Here is an 8,963-nt window from a genome sequence, read left to right on the forward strand (position 1 = left end):
TAAAAAAATGCTCATTTCATGCCACTGCCGTTAAAGAAATGGCCCATCCATGCCATTATTGACTAACGGCAGTGGCACGGATGGGCCAAATAAAAATTGAGCCGTTAGTCAATAATGGCATGGATGAGCCATTTCTTTAACGGCAGTGGCATGGAAATAGCAATTTTTTAACGGATGGCATGGATAAACCATTTCTGAAAGTTGAGTGGCATTTTTAGGCCTTTTCCGTTCTTTCTTATGTAGGTTAGACCTGCAATACATATAGCTTACCTTTACTTATCTTACAACATTTCTCTCTAATGTGCTTTTTCATAGTTCAAGCTTTTGGTCGAGTGTCTTACTAGTTCCGCCAATTAACAAAGCGTCGTCATCTGCATACATCATACATCGAGGAATTCCGTCTTGTATACTACTGGTTAGCTCATCCGATACATCATGGTTAGCATCTTGTTTATCAGACGACTGTGAGAATTTGGCTATGATATTATCAGAAAGAATCTGAGCGTCCAACTTAAAACATAGGTAGAGAAGCCCAAGACCTTTATAAGACCCATTGGATACCCTCTTATTCCCAATGTAGGCCAACTATATAACTCTACAAAAAAAGCAAAAGAAATCTATACTAACTTCATGGATAATGGACAAGCCGAACCTCAATATAAATGCTTACTTATTATCATCACATTCATAATTTTCATGGTCCGACTCCGCAGATATGGCCATAACAGGTTCAACTTGACCACATTGAATGAAAAAGGGCATGACTGCACTCATATAAGGAAGAAAATCCTGTCCCGGGCAACGGCAAATTCTACTACATGCCTGCAACAAACAAGAAAATAAAGAGAGGCCAATCTAGAAAGAACTTTGATCTTAAAATCAAGCGATTAACACATACAGTTAGCAAGTTCTTAGTACGAGAATCACCACCCTCCGCTTGTAATTTTTGTAATGAAATAAGCACCTCCATAACCTTTAATGACAACAACGACGAGACAAATAAAAATTGTGCAGCATGCTGAGAAATGATCAAAGGAAAATAAGCTCAAACCAGCGCACATACCTGAACAGAATTAGCCGCACCACCCAATGCAGCTAATGCTTGTTGTTGGATGATTTCTTTGTCATTCTGCATTTCAAGCAAGAAAAAGCAGAAAAAGACATCATTATTCTCTCACTTGTCAGAAGTGATATACCTCTGTAATTTGGTGGCCTCTAAATTTGCACACCTGTAGAAGTATAAGCAGTTTGTTAACAATTCCATCTAGGTGAGGCATCAAAATTTCTGGCTTCTGGGACTCGCAGAAAGATGCTGTTGCACATGCCTATGAAAATAACAAAAAATAGAGCAAATTGGTTGGCATCAGCAACTGAATGAAAGGAGTAATGTCGCACCTCCAGATCTTTAGGCTTATAATCATATTCCAAATTTTATTTTAGGGTGCAGATTAGATTCTGTCCCTGATGTTTGACAAAGGTTTTTTTGCTTCTAACTTGACTAATTTTACGGACTTTCTAGGCTCTTTGGTTATCGGAAACAATCTCTCTACCTCACACAATATAAGGGGAGGTCTGCGTACGCTCCACCCTCCCTGGACCCCACTTGTGGGATCACACTAGGTCTGTTGTATTGGGGTCGAAATAACATGGTGCATGCGGAAACTAATAATACAAAGCTTGGTGGACGATAAATCAGACGATAAAAGAAAAATATACTAAACTAAGCATAATAGTTTATAATGGTTTGGTCAATCGATCTACATATGATAAAACTAATATAAAAGAAGAAAAATTATAAAGAGAAAAATGTCACATATTAAGAAGATTTAATCCTTGTAGGAGTCTTTTTTCATTCCTTCAAGAAAGAGAGTCCTAATAGATTAGAAATTTAGGGCAAATTCTAACATGTTGTTGTTACTATATATGCAAGTCCGATCTTATACAATTTTGTTAGTACCCAGATATCAATAAAATTTCGTTATACCTTCATAAAAGTAAAGATTCCTCCCCGATGTTCAGTACTTAATAAGTAATTATTTCCTCTGTAATCTGATATTTTACAATCATTTCAAATTTCCTATAAATCAGCGAGAGAGCTCTTATTGCAACTAAAATAAAGTCATAAAAGAAATTTCCAGAAACACACTGCTAAAGCCAATAAGTTAGAATACTAATTGTACAAAATTCTAAAAGGGATGTTTCACAACATATCATTAATTTGCCTCATGTTGCAAAAAGCACAAGTGATTTCTGAGGACCAATTGAGAACAAACGCTATGACTAAGCAAATCATGAAGAAGTATATAGCCTAGAGACTTCTCAGAGTATCTTAAAGATTACATCAAGATAACAAGCAGAATGCAATATGTTGAGTGGTCTGGTAGAGCGCCAACCCACACGTACCAATATTTAAGCTAATGTGGTTTTGTGTTAAGCCCGACAATCATAGGAATCAGATATACAAGAATATATGAAGTAAATAATTGATTATTATCCTCTCCATCGATTAAAAGACAAAATCTTAAAAAATTAAAGTGGTATTAAACCTAGGGAAATTTAAATATTTAAATTCAACTGCCATGTGCCTCGTTTCCATTTCCAAACTCTCATCCTCTGCTATGTCAAACATGGTAGTCACCACATCCACTAGCTTCCTCCTGAAGAACCTAGGCTCATTCTCTGCCAACTCTATAAAAAGTATACCAGCACTGCCAGTGCTGCATCCTTGTGGTCACGGTTCCTCAATCAGGGGCGGCTCAATAATTTTGGTGGCCTAAAGCCAAGCTTTAACGAGAGGCCTTAAATTAAAAAAACAAAATTAATATTTTTTTTTGAAGTCTATTTTCTAATATTTTTATGTGTAAAGTTGTAAATAATTTTCTAAAATCTACCCGTTTTCTATTTAGGACAATTAAAAAGACAACAACAAACACCTAGTAAAATCTCATTAGTAGGGTCCGGGGTAGTGTGTATGCGGACCTTAACCCTACCCGAGAGAGTAGAGAAGTTGTTTCCGAGCTCGACATTTGATCGGAAATAAAGCTTTCAAATATCTTTGAGTCTGGCCCAAGAATCGCCTCCATATGGGCTTTCTGTAACTGTGTCAACTCAGTATCCATAACTGTATTTAGAACAGAGAATAGATCGCCGACATTAGAGCCTCGTGGAACTGAGTCAACTGCACAACCACAAAGAAAGAGACAACTATACAGAGAGAGTGGTGGGGTGTAGAACACGGAGAGTGATACCATTTCTGAACAAGTTCCCGCCATTACTGTACCGGCCTTGTCGTACTGAGAGTCTAACTCGCTTTAAAGGTGCAGCAAGACACAGGACGTGAATTTTGTCATAAGCAATTTTGCAACTTAAATTTTATGGAATTTTTACATGGTATAACTGATATTTACTAGGTATTTATCATCCATAACTGTAGTTTGAAATATGGGTGCCTAACGGATGGGAAGGGCCGGGTAGGGAAATGGGTTGTGGTCCGGGCCGGTTACGGGTTGGGGCATACCGGATTTAACGGGTTCGATTTATCCGAGTAAAAATTGAACCGTAAGGGTTACGGGTACAAGGGGCAGGGTCGGGTTGGTGTAAATTTTTTTTTTTTTTTTTTTTTTATTTTTTTTTTGTATTTTGTATAACTATTGTAAGTTATATCATATAAAGTAAAAATATAAAGAATACAATGAAGATGGGAAAAAATTGCACTTATAAATTGCAAGTGCTACATTTATTTCAAAATTCAAACTTACAAATTGAAAGGTTTACATTTAACAAGTAAATTAACCAAAAAATAGTAAATTCAAAGGTTTTACATTGCCTTAGTTTAGGGTCTATTTGGAAACAGCCTCCCTACCCTAGGGTAGGGGTAAGGTCTGCGTACACACTACCCTCCTCAGACCCCACTAAGTGGGATTATACTGGGTTGTTGTTGGTGTTGTTGTTGTTGCATTGCCTTAGTAAGTTCGTCATAATCAATATGAATTGAGTGGCCTTCTTCTGGAGTGTTAAATTCGAATGGGTTACCATGTGTTAATATATCTCCAAGTTCCTCGTCTTCTGGGCTATCAACATTTTCACGTCCTTGATTTCTTCGTTCCGGTCTAATCCAATCTCTGAAACATATTAAAACTTCCAAAGCCTTGCTTCCCAGTGAGTGACGTGTGTCTCCAAGTTGTTGTCTTGCTTGGCTAAATGCACTCTCTGATGCAACAGTTGAAATTGGCACATTCAGCACGTCCCGAGCCATAGCGGAAAGAACATGAAATTGCTTTCCATTCTCATGCCACCACCCCAACGGTGAAAATTCCTTTGTGCGAGGCTTTTTTGCTTTTGCAAGTGGAATTGAAGTTCATCAATATTCCTGCTACTGGTTTGAGTGTTAGAAAATGTAGAAAAAAATATTAAAACTATCAAGACCATCTTCATCATCCACAGTAGCAGAAGTGGTACAGTGCATAGTGGGATTAACATTGTCTACATTAAGAGCAGCATCATCAATTACATTTGCATAATAATTATATAATTGTTATAAAGAATCATTTAGCTTGTTCATACAAGCATATAAATTTGGGGTTTCAGTTGATCCAATCTCCATATGAGTATATAAAGCATTCATTAATTGGTGACAATCAGACATCTTTATAGAAGGATTTAATTTAAAGCAGCACCAATTAAGTAAATCGAAGGAATTGGAAAGAAATATTTTTTGAATTTTGCTTGCCTTTTTTCAACAACATCCCTATATTTTTCTTTCTTTTCAAATTCAAAGAGTAGAAAAGAAATTTCAGCTATATGTACTAAAGCCTTAGTAACAGTAGGGTAATATGCTCCAGAAAGCTCAACAATTGCTGTAAAAATTTAACTACTAGCAACAATTAAATATGAAAATAAAATAGTAAATAAGAGAAAGAGTTGGAGGAAGTGCACCGAATTCGGCAATAAATTGAGCACTTGATGATTTCGCAACTCCAATGTTACCACGAAGAAACGTCAATTGTTCCAATTTTAAAGTTCAATTGTTCAAACTTCAAATAATAAATACTACGATAAACTAAATTCCAAAAAAAAGAAGAGACAAATAGTTGATTGCACTTTAGGTGAAGATTGAAGAATGAGAGAATATGAGAATTGAGATTGAGAAATGAGAGATGACTGAAGAAATGAAGAAGAGGGGGATGTATTTATAGTTTTCCAAAGGGGTGTTAATTTTTTTTCAAAAAAACTAAAAAATGGGCTATTTGTGCAATTCAGCCGTTGGGCAACAGACATAATGGGAAATGGACTATTTCCAACGGTCAGATGTTAGGCCCACAAGTAAAAAAATTACCGTTATACCGGTCTGGGCCAGGCCGGGCCGGGTCGGTTAACCGGTTGAACAGTAATTTACATTGATCGGGATTGACCGGTCCGGTTAACCAGTTGACAAAACGTGAACGGACCAAACCCCCTACCCCTTTAACCCGACCCCCTTTTACCAGTCCGGGCCGGTTCCGATTTTAACCGGTCTGGGCCGGTCCGAAAATGGGCTGACCCGACCCATTAGACGCCCATAGTTTGAAATAATTATAATGCATAGCTAATGTTTGTATTTTATAACAAATTTACCATTTACACACAATTTTTAGATCTCTCCCTCGCAACCCTAAGAACCATCTTTGAACCTCTTTGAACCAGATCGTCGACAAACCATCTCTGCACCGCCTCATCGAAAATCGTCGCTGCAGAAAATGGTCCCAAATTCACCATCTCTTGCTCTCATCATCCTCTATATGACACACAATTATAGAAGAGAGAGGCGAGCAGCTCAAGATATAGAGGAAGAGGGACGTGCAATTCAAGAAGTTAGTTACACAGCTGGAAAGTTAGTTAGAGTTAGTTAAGGTAGTTAGAGTAGCCCAATTCTGTTAAGAGGAAGAATCTATTGTAGAATTAGTATTTTGATACAATATAATCAGTACAAATAGGACCGTAATCTGCATTTCAGAATCATCAATATATACATACAATCCTATTCTAAACTTCTATCTTCTTTTTCTTCTTCTCTTTTATCTTCTGCAAATGCTTTTCTTCTCACTGCCTTCTCGAGTTCATTCCTGAAGCAGGGTTGCGATTCTCGAATTCACTTAGAATTCCTGTAATCGTGTAACATTGGTATCAGAGCTGCTAATCCTCGCAATCATGGCGAAAGACACTTGATCAAATGACAACTTAATCGATTAACCAGTGTACTTAAATGAGTTGATGCCGAAATTGATAGCAGATGTTGGAGCTTTATCTGGTGAAGTTTCCAATCTGAAATATTTGGATCAACACAGCCCATGAATTGAAGAAACAACTCACAAATTCTAGAGACCTTCATAAGGATAAATCTCCAATGCAAAACGAGTGTGAACCATCTGAAGGAAGGTCTCAATGAGATAGAAGTCCTGACAGATATAATCACCACAACTCTAATTTCTCTAAGTGGTCAAGGATGGAATTCCTGCAATATACAGGAGAAGATCTGAGATCGTGGCTGTTCAAAATCAAACAATTATTTTCCATGGAGAAAGTTGTTGATGAGGAAAAGGTTAAAGTAGCTGCTATGCAGTTGGAAGGGGAAGTCATTTAGTGGCATCTGTCGTTTATGAGGTACCTCCAACCAGTTACATGGAATGAACATGTGATAGCACTATTTGAAAGGTTTGGAGCTGATTTTGATGATCTAATGGAAGAAATCAAAAAGATTAAACAGACCGGAAGTGCGAAGGAGTATCAAGCCATCTTTGAAAAGAACTTGAATAGAGTAAGGTTTTCTCAAGAGAATGTAATCAGCTATTTCCTTGGAGGGTTGAAGCACGAGTTGAACATTGTTATAAAGCTTACCAATCCAACAACTCTATCACTGGTTTACAGGACTACCAGAATGCGAGAAGCATACTTAGCTACAACTAAACAACCTCCTTACACAGCCAATCCTCTAACCAAAAGATATCCAGGACAAGGAACTACTAGTTGACTCTTACTACCAGCTTCTAATTCTAGTAGCTCTTCGTATACTAAGGGATTCAATAGAAGAACACTTGGTTTGGATGAAATAAATAAGAAAAGGGCAAAAAGATAATGTTATTTCTGCAATGAGAAATATGTACCAGGATATAGGTGTAAAAACTCAAAACAGTTATAACTATTAGAATGGGAAGAAATAGAAGAGTTGCCAAACATGGATGAGGAACAAGAGTTAACTATACATGAAGAAGGATTCAATTAGTTGGAACCATCTCAACCTATAGAGCAGATGAAAATTTCTATCCGTGCTCTGAATGGTTCATTAGGATACAGATGCTTGAAGGTGACTGGTCATCATGCAAAGAAGGCACTGAGTATATTGGTTGATACTGGTAGTTCTCATAACTTCATAAATCCTGATTTGGTTAATCATTTAGGGTGTAGGATCAAGTCTACCAATCCTTAAATAGTAGGTGCTGCTAATGAAAACATGATAGTGGATAAGGTGTGTACAATCACCTAGTTACTGCAAGGTGATGAATTCTCAGCATAGTTTTTGTTTCTGCCATTAGGCTGATATAGGTTGCTTTTACGAGTGAAATGACTGCTGACACTTGGAGACATTAACATGAACTTTAGGAATCTAACTATGGAATTTTGGTACAAAGGGAGGAAATGCCTTCTTAGAAGTGCTGGTAGCCAGGTGATAAGTGTGGATTTTGACTACTTATTAGCACTTTTTTTGCTTTTGTTTTAGTCCGAGAGTGTGGATCTATGTTCCCGAAACTAATGAAAGTGCGCAAATTGCAGGAATGTTGGAAGTTTGAGCTCCCATGATGAAATCCGACTCAAAAAGGAGTGTTCTGACTCACAAGGCAAGAAGGGGCGCAAAACTTAAGAAGTGTGGTCCGCAGAAGGATTTTTGCAGCCGCAGAAGCAAGTGCGGACCGCAGAATTCCATCTGTGAGTACATAACAAGTGAAAGAGCCCAGCAGAGTTTTAGCTGATGTGTGGACCGAACATGAAATGTGTGGCCGCAGAACAAGGTTTGCACTGACAAATAATTCAAACTTCAGAAAGTAGGAAATTGACCAAGACCTAAGGCTTGCCTGAAGTGCTGAACGCACAAGAATTGTGTGGCCGCAGAAGATGCTTTGCAGTCGCAAACCAAAATTGTGCGGCTGCAGAATCCAAGACCATACAAGCTGAAGAAATCTGCGAACCACACATAGAATTATGCGGCCGCAGAACCTCCTGAGGGGCATTTTTGTTAGCGAATTTTGGGCCACTATAAATAGACGAGATTCACATTTTTCGGTCAAGTTTCAAAGTTTGAGCTGTTGTAGCCATTATATTTTGCTATTTTAGGAAGTTTGTGACTATATTAGGATTCAAACATCATATTTTATCATTTTAATCTTAGATTATGAGTTTAATAAGCATTTCTTCTTTGTTTTCTTCATTTCTCACTATGAGTAGCTAGATTCTTAATAGGGTTGTGACCCAACCCTAGTTTGTAAACCTTATGGGTATCTAATTTAATACTTGTTTATGATTGAGTGTTGATTATTTAGTTGAGTATATGCTTTTATTTTAGAATTAATGGTCTCAAACATTGATTCATGCCTTTTTGACTTGGTCTCTACTTGAGAAAGAGGGACCTAGTCTAGGATAACTTAGCTAACAAGGAATTGGGCTAATTAAGGGTTTGATTAGCCTAATTAAAGTGTTTAAACTAGAGATAGTGGGAACCCGACTTGAGCTCATATCAACTATTTAGTTTGATACTCATTTGGGCTTGAGAAAGCCAAATTAGGCAAAATCACTCTTTGACCGAGAGGTGTTGAGTGGGTAACGGAGAGTTGAGAGTTATAATACACCCTAATCAACAAAAAAAAAGTATTAACGTATTTAACCCATTAGGCGAGCATCTAGGTTGCGGTCACATCCCTAGGCTATTTGGAAAA

This window comes from Nicotiana attenuata, unplaced genomic scaffold, assembly GCF_001879085.1.
Source record: "Nicotiana attenuata strain UT unplaced genomic scaffold, NIATTr2, whole genome shotgun sequence".
Lineage (NCBI taxonomy): Eukaryota > Viridiplantae > Streptophyta > Magnoliopsida > Solanales > Solanaceae > Nicotiana > Nicotiana attenuata.